Here is a 13,195-nt window from a genome sequence, read left to right on the forward strand (position 1 = left end):
CCCAGACGGAGCCCAATTTAATAAACCAGCGAAGATAACAGCACTCCAAGCTCCTCAGGAATGGCTGAGAAGAGCACAGAAGACACAGCTGGTCCTGACCATAACCGGGGGCTGGCCAGGTGTTCTAAGCTTCCCAGATGTTCCATTCCTTCCTTGCCTTTCCACAGCACTTCGCCCTCTAGCTATGCCAGGGGTCAGCAAACCGTGGTCCACGTGCCAAATCCAGCCCGCTGCTGCTTTTGTAAATAACATGTCATTGGAACACCGCCATGTGCACCATTTGCATTTTGTCTATGGCTGTTTTGTGCCACGATGGCAGAGTTGAGTGGTTACAACAGAGGTGGTAGGAAAATATTACCAGCTGGCCCAGGAGAGAAACGTTTGCAGACTCCTCCTCTAGAGTCCCACAGTTAGCACCAGCTTGCTGGAGAAATGAAGAGAGGACCAGGGAATTCTATGCACCCTGCCCTCTGAGACCTGTTCTGTCACCACCATGACTGGTATCTAAATTTGCAATAGACCATCTTAGAATATGTTGCCTCTGATTCACTCCTCTGTACCCGGAGGAAACCAGCCAATAGTAAGTGAAGTTCCTCTGAAATTTAACTTTTAATTTTTTTTCCCTCCAAGTTTAAATTATTTACCACGGGGCTCATCCTACCAGAAAACGTACTCTTAAGTAGTCTGAACTTCATTCTTCATCCCATGACACACGGTGTGCTTTAGAAAGTGCACATCATCTGCCCATGGCACCCACACCCACACCCCATCCCAGACTCTCTTAGGTCTTCACAACAGGGGTCTGGCATTGATCAGAAAACTTGATCAAATGCCCATGGCAGCTCAGTTGCCCAGGTAACACACTACACAAGTACCTTTCTCTCTCTTAGTAGTCTCTACAGGCTCCTATTTAAGCCACCAGCACAGACTGGTGCCAATTATTACCATCTGACATGTTCAGAAATGTCTTTCCTGTTCTCCCCTCCTCCTTCCTTCCTTTCCTCCCTCTTTTCCATCACTGCTTCCTTCCATTTATTTTCCAGGTAGGCATATTGACCTACCTAGCCTGCAGACCAGGTCCACAACTCATCTGCCGGAACAAACATTAGATGACTCCGTGCTTGTGAAGTGTGCTTTCTTTATTCTTGCCACAGTTTCAGAATTTGATCCCTGTTGACAGTTTATTGTCTGCACCCTTACAGACCCTCACAGACTGCTTTTGTATGCAAAGGAAATTAAATGCTGCTTTCTGGGAAAAAATTAAAACTATCTTTCATCAGTTTAAAACTTCTATAGTCCCCAAACTTAGAAGTTTACCATTTTTTTCATTTTCTCTCAAGCTGTGCAAAAATAAAAATTCTGCATCATGACTGCCTCTCTAATGGATTACTTTCATAATCCTGCCTTGATGACGTTCGTTAAAATGAATTCAACACACAAGCATTGTATCAAAAAGTCCACTTCTCTCTCTCTCTCAGGAAGGGGCCTGGAATTAATAGCCACAAAGAGATCCAGATCTATAGACGTAAAAGGGGCACTGTGTAGTAAAACAGCCATTATCCAGGGTGACAATAAATTAATTTTCCTCTGGACCTCTGCCTGTCTCTAACCTGATTTATAATGTCTTTGAGAGGTCATCTTGTTAGGCTAAGTCTGAAACCAGAGTGCTTTATCTTAGATCAATGGGACGCAGGTAAGTTCTTTATCCTTTGCCAATATCTAGAGGGTCACTGGACAATAGCCATTGGGTCAATGGGCTGGGTTTCTTCTGAGGCATCCATTCAGCTGACAGTCTAAAAAAGGCCCACCTTCCTAAAGTGAACAAGGCCTTTGCTTAATACATAGCCAATAAACCACACAGCATTAGTACACATATATCTACACGAACCCTAGTGCTTGCATTCGGTTCGCATGTCTGCCTGCCCACTTTCTTACATCCACATCTGCCATGACCTTCCACAAGGAGGAGAAGGTGTAGAAGTGGAGGTGAAGAAAGATGAAGGGGTAAAATGATACAAAGCTTATCATAGGTCAGGATGGATAACCTCCCATCCCACCATGTTTGTGCCCATGCTACAGAGAATCATGATAATACTTTAAGACACCGAAAACACACTGTTGCTTAAATTGCTCATAAAATAAGCAGGAAATCACAGTCCGTTAAGGCCCTTCTGATCTGGGACTTTGATCTCCATAGGCCAAAAGCTTCATGTGACTTTTAAGGAAATGACTGAGGCCTTCCAGAAAAGCTGTGAACTCTGTAAATCTATTTCTAGCAAAGGTGGACAGCCTCCGTGGACTAGGATTGCTAATCCAAGAACTAGTTGATTATAATCACCTACTCTTGAAGGTTCAATGGGAGCTGGTGGTATGTCCGTGTTCAAAAGTGTTCCTCTATTACCTAAACAATGTGGCCCAGAGGGCATCATCAGCTCTCTGAAGATCACTTGGGAAGATTAAGTATCAATAATTTAATATCCAAGGGTCCTGAGCCCCATGTTAGGTTTTTACTCATTGGCTCAAAGTGACCTGTCAAACAACAGAGTCAGAGGAATAAAGCTGGAGCGAAAGAAAAGTTTTCTTCAGTTCTTAGAAACCAAACTGTTGCAATCCTAACAAGGGCATAAGTCAAGGAGTCTTCAGGCTTATGTAGAACTGTGTCTGTTTGCTCTTATATGTTGTTTATTTGAGAAGATTCGTGATGGTAGAGCTCTTGAGTAGCCTAAGGAATTTCTGAGCCTACCGAGCCGCGGTTAGGACAGAGTTAGGTGGTAACTAAGGATGGGATCCTGGCTGAGCCCCTCTTCCCTCCACGCTGGGACCAAAGATGGGATGGACCTCAGTGTTGGCTGGGTCACTCGAGTATCAGCAAGCATGAGAGTGGGAATTAACGGTTGAGAGACAATCTGCCATGAGTCCCTTGCATTTGCACATATCTGCTGAGAGGAGACATTAATGGATTCTGTTCTGTACTATATTTTCAAGGATGTCTGCATAACAAATAGCTTTGGAAGATAGAGATATGTCTCCCTTCTGGGCAAGAGGCAGTTATGTTTGCTGACCAAGATAATAAAAACAATGTCTTTCTCTGAGGCAAAATTTAACAGGCTTGCCAGCAACCCTTTTTTTTTTTAAGTTTGGAGTTTCCTAGGCATTAGACACAGGCATTCACACCCTCAAGCTTCCCTGCCTGTCTGCGTGGCCTCAGTCAGGTCCCCTGGTGTTCTACCGTCTTCACCCCAATTTCTCATCGTCTCAGCCCGCTCCCAACATTCCTGCTGCCACATTGTCCATGGCTCTCGGTTCATACCCTTCTCATCTGACTTACCATATAATTTAGTTATTTATGATGGTTGTCTATTCCTACAAGGTCGGCTGCACAAGGACAGAGCTCCGTTTTCTCAGTGTGTTCTTCATTCCTAGATCAACACCTGGTCCATTGTAGGCATTCTATGATTATTTGTTGAAATGGAAAAGAAATGTTTGGTGCTTCTTAACTTCATGGTTCCTCGACTGTGACCCAAACCTACTGTGTGCACAGTCTACCTGGCTCCTCTGTATCACCCCATGGGCCTTGAGGGCACAAGAGAACTGATGGGGTCGTGGCACTCATGACCTTCTCTGTGCTGTGAGTAATACCACACTGAGTCTCTGACTTAGGAGACTGGAGTCCTCTGCCATGGAACTGTGGCAGACCAAGCTATTAGCTTTTAAGTGTGATACAAATCTGAGACTCTCTACACGTCCTGACAATAGCAAACCAGATGTGGGCAACACCAGCCCCCTCCTCGACTCCCTAGCAGGACCCTTGCAGGTTAAGCTTCTGGGTGTGATCCACTGACTCACAAACTTTTTACAATTTGATGAGAATGTTGTTGTTATAATTGTTTTGCTTTTCGCAATCTCTCACCTTCAGAAAGAAAGGGAAAAGGCTGGGGAAAAGTAACTTTGAGCACATGGCAAGGAGTGCCTGTTTCATCTCCCAAGACAAGCTTGGCAAAGCTGGAAAGTTCTTTGTGTTCCAGAAACTTCAAGCCAACTGTAAGAAGAAAAGGCAGTGTTTATTATCACTGGCATCGTGCCTCCCCACAGGGGGTTGTGTTCTGCCTCAAAGAAATAACCCTTCCGTGGAGAGAAAAACAACTGGGATTTACATTCATGTGTGTATTGACGGGAAGGTGCTCAGAAGTGTCCTTGAGACAGCAGGGCCCAAGGCCAAACCACCACCAAGGGCGTTACCATGACCACCTGGGCATCGCAATCGGAGGGAAGGCAGCCATTTCCAACAATGCTGTGTGTGGGCACAAAGTTCTGTTTGCAAAGAGTTAATTCGTGTTTGCTTCAGTCTCTCATTCTCTGAGGTTCCCCTAAGGGCTGAATGCCTCAAAAAAAAGAGAGGGGACCTCTTCTTGACACTGCATGGAAAAGTATTTAACAAACTATTAAAAAGATTCTTTCTGTTTCTAGATCTAAAATGTTAAGTGTCTTACAAAGAGTCAACTTCTAAGATGGAGTAGTAACGGTGCCAGCATGCTGACCCAGCACTCAACCCCAGGTAATGTGAAAAAAAGACCTTGACCTGAGTAAGAGCACAATGTTCCATCAACCACTGTGCCCATACTCAATGGCACACAAGTAGGACACATCCTAGACACCACATCAGCAACCCTCCAATGTCTATTTTCCCATCCAAGGTAGGAGGTTGCTCTGCCATTGACCAGGAAGGGAACCTGATGACAGTCCGAAGACGTGCATTCTGCACATGCAGAGCAAAGCACCAGCCAGGTAAAGATGTACTGTTAGCCCAACACTACCTGTTTTTCTGACCACTTGGCCCCATGGCAAGAGAACATCCCTGTTCCATTGAAACCGCCATTTCTTTCATTATCTTTAGCTTAGTGGATCTTGGTGGAAGACACTCAGCCCAATCATGTGGCAAGAGTTAATCTTCAACATCAAGGAGCTGATGTTTTCATTAGTAGTTAAGAGTCTTTTGTATCAAACCAAGCATCCAACAAAGGCTGTCAGAGCAGGCAGCAAGGGGACGTTCTAATGGCTAGGGAGCTAACTGGAAACTCTCCAATGTCCATTCTTGTCAAAGACTGTTATCAAGATGTCTTTGTCCGTTTGCCTCCCTATGTGCCCATTCTGCCGAATATGAAACATGTTGTGTGTTTAATGATGTCGGGTAACAGGAGGATTTGGGGCTGACAAGGCACATGGTATAAATAGCAAGAACACTGTGCAGAGAGGCTCAGCTCTAGCACCAAGTCCAGGAACTTACCGTGAGATCTCGTATTTGGCCATCTGGTTTGGACATCTGCAAACAGACCTGATTGGATCAGCTCTCCAAGGCCCTTCCAGTTCAACAAGGGGATGATCCTCCTTGGTGTCAATCTCATTGGGTAAATATCCGAGCTCCTTAGAAGTGTGTGTGAGAGGTGAGAGTTGTATTGCATTCTTTTTTCTTTTTTCTTTTTTTTTTTTTTTTACTCCTACATCCAGCTCAGGCATCAGCCAAACCTGGTAAATGTTTTCAAATGATGCCTATGAAGTAGGTGTGCAGCTGTTTCGTAGAATGTGAAAGGACGCTCTAAATATACATTGGCCCTTTTTAATAAACTCCTAAATTTTAAACTTTTTAATAAACTCCTAAATTCAGCTAATTACTGTGTGTGTATTCTTTATTCTGGGGGAAAGGGAAAATAAAGAAATGTGATTTGGACTGCTAGGCACGAGGCAAGAGAACATGCCTGTTTCACTGAAACTTTCACTTGTAAAAGTTTTTTGTAGTAGAGATTTCTCTGCATGTTGCATAAAATCTCACATATTGGTGTTGAAGAGACTGACCTTCTCCCGAGTCCTTCAAAATAAAAACTTTTTTTAGGTAGTCTGTATCCTAACATCATAGTTAACAGATTTCTAAGTTTGTGCTGATAACCCTTGTGTGAGAGTCAGCAGAAAATTGACTTTTATTGTTGTTGCCACTGTTGGGAACAAGGCTGGGGTGCAGCCCCAGTGACTCACATTTGCCAAGATATCACACTTCTCAGTCTTGGAAATGTAAACCAGCCTTCTGTAGCTGAGGCTCCTGGGAAGCCAGCACTTTTCATGCCATCCTAGGTCCACTGGGTTGGTCTAACCCTTCAGGACCCTCTCTAAAGCCCAATGCTCTCCCCTGCCCTCACTCCCAGCAAACAGACAACCAAGAAAAAGCCTTCCTTTTTCTGCACACACCCCCAAACTTTTTAGAGCCTACACCCTTCCTTACTCTTATCCTCCCAGGACAGTAGTCAAAGTGTCCCCCTCCTACCTACATCTCATCTGTCCATCTGTAGGCTGGATCTCCACCCCTCCCACCTTTATAAGGCCTCCCTCCCCCACTCACTCATGTCTCCTCTCACATTTGTATGATATTCAAGTCTTTCACATCAAGAAAAAATAAATCTCTCCTTCCACCCACCAACCACTGCAGGCACTGTCCTGTCCCCACTCTCTTTCACAATGAAGCATCTTGAAAAATTGTACACCATGGTCACACGCCCATACCACCTGTTTTCCTCCCATCTACTCTCTCCCCTGAAGGTGACCTCCTTGAGGATGTATAAGAATTCCCTGTGGCTTGATCCCATGACCCTTCTTTCAGTCAACCTCTTCTGCAGCACTGGAGAAATTGTCTTCTTCCTGGTTCCTGGTTCTTCTACTCTTTGGGATAATTCTTCTCAATTTCATTGATAAGCTTCTCATTCTCCATAAGTCCTTTCAAATGTGCATTTTCCCAGATGTCCACCCTCACTCCTATACATTTATTTCTCATCCCGGACAATTTTAGTAGCCCATCTGCAATGATAGCTTCAATTATTACTGACATTCTGGTGAATCTTTATATCTCCAACCTGAACTTCTGCCCTAAGCTATCAATCCACATCCAACACTCTCCTGGACACCTCCACTTGGATGTCCCATGCAAAGCTCAACCTCACCCTACATTAACACTTATGACTGTATATGATCTCATTGCTCCTGGCTCCCCTCCTCCTGAGTCCCCACCCCAATGATGGCTTTACCATCCCATCCAGGACTCTTCTTCACCTCTGCAGTCACTAATCATGTCTCTTATTCTTTTACACTTTTCTCTGTGCTTCTTAATCTCTCCACAACTGCTCTGGCTCAGGTCTTTCTTCACATAGACTATAGAAATGACTTCCTGGAATAGGTCTTGGTATCTCCAATATTATACCCTTTCCAGTCTCATTCTCTATACCAGTGCCAAACTAGTCTTCCTAACATGAATTCTCATTGAGCAATTTATTGCTTAATACTTTTCCATGATTTTTCCATTGCCTTAAGTAAAATATCCAAGCTCTTCAGTAGACCATATAAGGTCATTCATGATCTGGTTCTTGTCAAGTTTAGTCTTTCTAGACTAGACTAATTCATCTCTATCAATACCCTTTTGTCCCCCCCACCACCACCACTCTACACACATTCAATGTTTCTATCAGTGTTTTTTCAACACTTGTACTAACTCTATCACCCTGTGACTTTTCACATGCCTATTTGTCTATCTGGAACGTCATATCCCCTATCCTACTTGTCTGACTAATCTTTGCCCATCTTTCTGAGCTCAGCTGAGAGGTCACTTCCTGGGGCATAATTGTCCTTTATCCCTCATCACACTGTTAAACTCAAGAAAAAAACTTAGGTTCAGTGACCCTGGAATCACCTATCTTTGCCTCTGCTATGACACTTACCACTCTGAATTATAATGGTTTGCTTAGGATTTGTCTCTCTCCCTAGCTTCACTTCATCTAGAACTCTTCACTTCCCTTTTACCAAATCCTCTGTGCCAATCCTCTGGCTTCAAGTGCCTATACATGTAACTCTTTTGGGAAGAACTCCCTTCGGCTGCTGGAGTCATTTTACACACAGGTGAAGAGAGTGACAAGTGCCTAAGATGTCCCCTGGATGAAGGGCCTTATCCAATGACTGGCACAGGAGTGTGGAATCGAAGCTCCTTTGCTTATGAGCAGGGAAACCAACCTGATGATCTGTACCTTATTCTTCAGTCTTCCTGAGACACAAGTCGGAGCCCAGGATTTTGCCTGAAGTTATACTCAACTTCACATCTTCCTTACTCTTCTCTGGTTTTCAAAGGGCAGCAATCATGATCAAGATTCATGTACATCATTTTTCCTTTCCTGCCCCAGTGCCAAGGTTGGACACAACATCAGAGATCTCATGGAGTGTTAAATGTACCAATATGGAGTCCTGCATAACAAAATGCGTGGAACAAAGAGACCACTTATGGAAAAGAAAGTGTGACATTGGGCACATGATGATGGGTCTACTGTCCTACTATATCTATAAGTAACAATAGAGTATGATAATAGTATCTTGAAGATGTAGCCAAGATGCTACAATGGACACAACGCTCCATGAGGTTGGGGTGCTATGATATGGGATGCAGCACATATCGTAAACCAACATCCATCATATGGTGCTAAGTCCCCAGTGGTAGAATACATGGATCCAGAGACCAAAGTTGGGAAGCAGGAGTAACCTTACTGATCATGACTCTCAATAACTCACAAGGAAATGTATGATTTACTCCCCACAACTTTAGGTTCCATGGGTGTAGGGACCCACTTACCAGAGCAGAGCTGTTTCCAGCAGGAGACACGGTAAAACTCACATTAAACTTAAAGCTACAGCTACTGCCTAGTCATTTTGGGTTCTGTTTAACAGCGCATCAGCAGGCAAATAAAGGTGTTACCATCCTGGAAGGAGTATTTGATCTGGATCATCATGAGGAAGTAGGATTTCCATGTCATGAGTGCAGACACTCACCAATGTTCACCAAGCAGTTGACTCACTGGGGTATCTCCTGGTGCTCCCATGCCCACTTTTAACCATGCATGAGCAGTTACAGCAACCATAGTCTTAAATAGATACAGCCACCCAGGGGGTCCTTCCTCTCTGGGATGAGGGTCTTGGCAACTTCTCTAAGCAAACTACCCGGGACAGTAGAAGTGATCCCTGATGGTGAAGTTTATCTAGAATGGATGACAGATGAAAGAGATAATGAACAGCAGATAATGAACTCTCCTCTTGTAGGGTTTTCCACAGAAATTGAATCCAACCACAATCTGGAAGTAGCCATGACATGTTGGACGGAATATAATGTGAGAAGAAAGTAGATCTAGGCAGAACATGGGATGGACTGAACGGACCTGTTGGTTCCCCACCCAGACCCCTCAAATATCGTCTTAATCTTTCCAGGTGCCCACACTCCAGCTTCTGTGGACCTCTTTCCTAGAGGCACCACCTCCTTCATTGCACAGCTCTTGAGCTCCTGGGGTTGTCTTTCCTACAAGAACAGAGAGCCAATTTGTCTAGGAATTGGCATCCCGGGAGAGAGCTTAACCAGTAACTGACGAGACAGGAATAAGGAAACCCAGTTCCCTTGCCTCAACATGAAGCAAAATCCAAACTGCAATTCATCCTCCAGAACTCCATGCAGACCAGCCTAAAGCTGGGACTTTGCCCAATATCACACCCTTGCTTCTTCTCTTTTCCAACTTTCCTCCCCACTCCTTTTCTGCTTTCTTTTGGTAGCATTTTAACAGATCATTTGAACATAAACTCACATCTCAAGTTCTATTTCTAGGGAGGCTTACCTCATGTAAGGTCCCACTTCATCCTACCCTTGTACCTGTTCTAGTGTCTAGTATATATTATATGCTCAATAAATATTGAGCAATAAATGAATAAATGAATAGATAGCATTACAAGTGTTAATACCTCTTGGGGGCAGCTGGGTGGCTCAGTAGGTTAAGTGTCCAACTTCAGCTCAGGTCATGATCTCACAGTCATGGGCTTGGGCTCCACGCTGAGTGTGGAGCCTACTTAAGATTCTCTCTCTCTCTCTCTCTCTCTCTCTCTCTCTCTCTCCCTCTCCCTCTCCCTCTCCCTCTCCCTCTCCCCTCTGCCCTTGCCCCCCAACAAATAAAATTTTTAAAAGAGAAAGAGTTTTCCCACCCAGGCCTTCTCACAGATGAAGAACTAGCAGGACGCTGTTAAAGCAGGGACTCTGCAAAGGATATTTTCAGCTGTATTGACAGGCTGGGGGAATAGGTAAATCGGTTGGGCTTTGAAGTCAAGGAGGAGAAGTCATTGGTGTCTTCAGCAGGGTTGGACTCAGCTAGGAGGCACCCAATTTTAACTTTTATCTTTTAACTTTGATGACAAAATCCTTTCCAGGCTTATAACCGAATGAGGATTAACATTTGGACTACCAGTAAAGGTTTTCAAAGATAGAAGATGAGATATTTATAGGTCTTGCAATACATGTGGAACCTTTAACACCGTTTCCAGAAATCTGAGTCTGGTTTTCTTTTAAGGCTTATTCTGTGATGCCCCACATTGTGGCTGATGCATCCTCCCACCTCCCTGCTAAGATGGACCCAGTGTTGCTAACACATGGGGCAAGAGGTTGTTGAGTTGAGCACAATATTTTAAAAGAGGGCCAAAAAAACCCACCATTTCACACAAATATGACCTAATCTTTGGACCAAAAATAATAAATACAGGAGAACGGGTTTCATTAGAACCTGCCCCATTATACAGATGGAAACCACTGAACCCTGAACACATACCACACCAGGATTTTTCATCAAGAAATTAATATTGAGACTTAATGAACAGCTCAAAGAGGTCTTACTTTTCTTTAGGTCATTTCAAAGACTTTTGTGCTGACCTGTGTATATGCACTAACACTGCTGGAAAGTTAAAACGTAGTGATTAAGACAAATCAAAACCACACTGAGATACCACCTCATGCCAGAGTGGCCAAAATGAACAAATCAGGAGACTATAGATGCTGGAGAGGATGTGGACAAACGGGAACCCTCTTGCACTGTTGGTGGGAATGCAAACTGGTGCAGCCGCTCTGGAAAACAGTGTGGAGGTTCCTCAGAAAATTAAAATTAGATCTACCCGATGACCCAGCAATAGCACTGCTAGGAATGTACCCAAGGGATACAGGAAGGCTGATGCATAGGGGCACTTGTACCCCAATGTTTACAGCAGCACTTTCAACAATAGCCAAAGTATGGAAAGAGCCTAAATATCCATCAACTGATGAATGGATAAAGAAATTGTAGTTTATATACACAATGGAATACTACATGACAATGAGAAAGAATGAAATCTGGCCTTTTGCAGCAATGTGGATGGAACGGGAGAGTGTTATGCTAAGTGAAATGAGTCATACAGAGAAAGACAGATACCATATGTTTTCACTCCTATGTGGATCTTGAGAAACTTAACAGAAGTCCATGGGGTAGGGGAAGGAAAAAAAAAGGTTAGACAGGGAGGGAGCCGAACCATAAAAGACTCTTAAAAACTGAGAACAAACTGAGGGTTGATGGGGGGTGGGAGAGAGGGGAAAGAGGGTGATGGGCATTGAGGGGGAGGGCACCTGTTGGGATGAGCACTGGGTGTTGTATGGAAACCAATTTGACGATAAATTATATTTTAAAAATCGAGTATAAGATCTATAGTCAGACTACTGGATTCGATTCTGGGCTCTACCATGGATAAGCTTGTAATCTCTGGGCAGTTACTTTCCGTGTCTCAATTTCATTATATGTAAAGCATGGGAAATAACCCTAACTTCTTTCAGGGATGTTATGAGTATGAAACAAGTTCATGCATCTAAAAAGCTTGGAACAGTGTCTGGTATGTATAAGTTATTAATAAGTGTTAACAATTGTGGTTAGCTATTCCTTTGACCCATTTAAGACCATGCGTGCTGAGTCATACCTGTCAACGGAGAATGTCCCAACAAGCATCCCTCTCACTTCCAAACACTGTTTCAACATTTAGGCTGAGAAGGGTCACTTTGTTATAGTTGTTTAGATCAGCATAAGGCAAACACTTCTGCCAGGAGCTTTTGATTAGGTGAATGTCCATGGTTCTGAAATCAATTCCTAGCCCAAGAGCGCACATGTAATTGTGTCTAATCATGTTTACATGTTTAATTATGCAGTGACTTTTCAATTTTATATCATGTCTTCTGTTGTTTGAGCCAGTTTGTTTCGTAAAGCTATTATATTAACATATATTAAAGAAGAAAGGAGAGACTGCCAAAAGGAAGGGGAGGGAGACAAAGAGGGGCTAATTAAAGCCACTTCTTAAAGGGTGTCTACCAAATATCTATAAATGACAGCATGTATGGATTCAACTTCAAAACAAAGTTCCATCACTCTACAAGAAGCATGTTTAAATTTTTTAAATAGTCATTAATGTCATGTAGCTACATGTCCTCATGTATTTCTTATTTATTAGACATAATAAAAGTAATAAAAGCAAGTTCTTGTTTCTCAAATGTTTCAGCTTTTTTTAATAGCCGAATTACATTGAGTAACACTTGAATAACCTCAGAAAAGCATCCATTTGGACCCTGGTGATGTCTGAAACGGCAACAGCTCACACCCACCTGGAAGCCGTTCCTTCCTGCACAACCTCTAGAGTCCTGTTCACCCGAGTTTTCCCATCCTTCAACAGTGGGACAGCATTTACACAGCTTCTTTGTAAAGCTCCACAGAGAGGTTCTCTAACAACTATAACCTTAAGTTATGAAGTTTAATAGAACTTCATGAAATTGGCAAGACTTCACTGAGAACCGTTGAACTCATATGCTGGAATGAAAGCTATATACAGCCAACAAAGCGGATACAGCAAGTTGGAAGATTTACATACGATAGCAGAGAGACCCTTAGGTGATCCCCCATGACCCCTGCCTTCTATTTATGCCTTTGTGCAATCCCCTCCCTCTGAGTGTGGGCATCCCCTGTGACGTTCTTTCCACAGAATGTGGCAAAGGTGACTGTCACTCCTGTGACTACATCACATAAGACTTCACCTGGCTAGCCACCTTGCTTTCACATTCCTCCTGGCCTTCAAGAGGAGTCATGCTGTGAACTGTCCCTGGGCAAGATAGCATAGCAGAAGACTGTGGGGACCCCCCGCAAGGGGGGCAGCCTCTGGCCAACAGCCAGCCCTCAGTCTTGCACTTACGAGGAAATGTGTTCCACCAATAACCCGAGCAAGCTTGGAAATACTTTCTTCTCCCGAAGAGCGTTCTCAAGAGACTTCAGTCCCCGTGGCCCTCTCAACCCCTTCACTGCAG

The sequence above is a fragment of the Panthera pardus genome, unplaced genomic scaffold (genome assembly GCF_024362965.1).
Source record: "Panthera pardus isolate Hobbes unplaced genomic scaffold, ASM2436296v1 HiC_scaffold_16, whole genome shotgun sequence".
Lineage (NCBI taxonomy): Eukaryota > Metazoa > Chordata > Mammalia > Carnivora > Felidae > Panthera > Panthera pardus.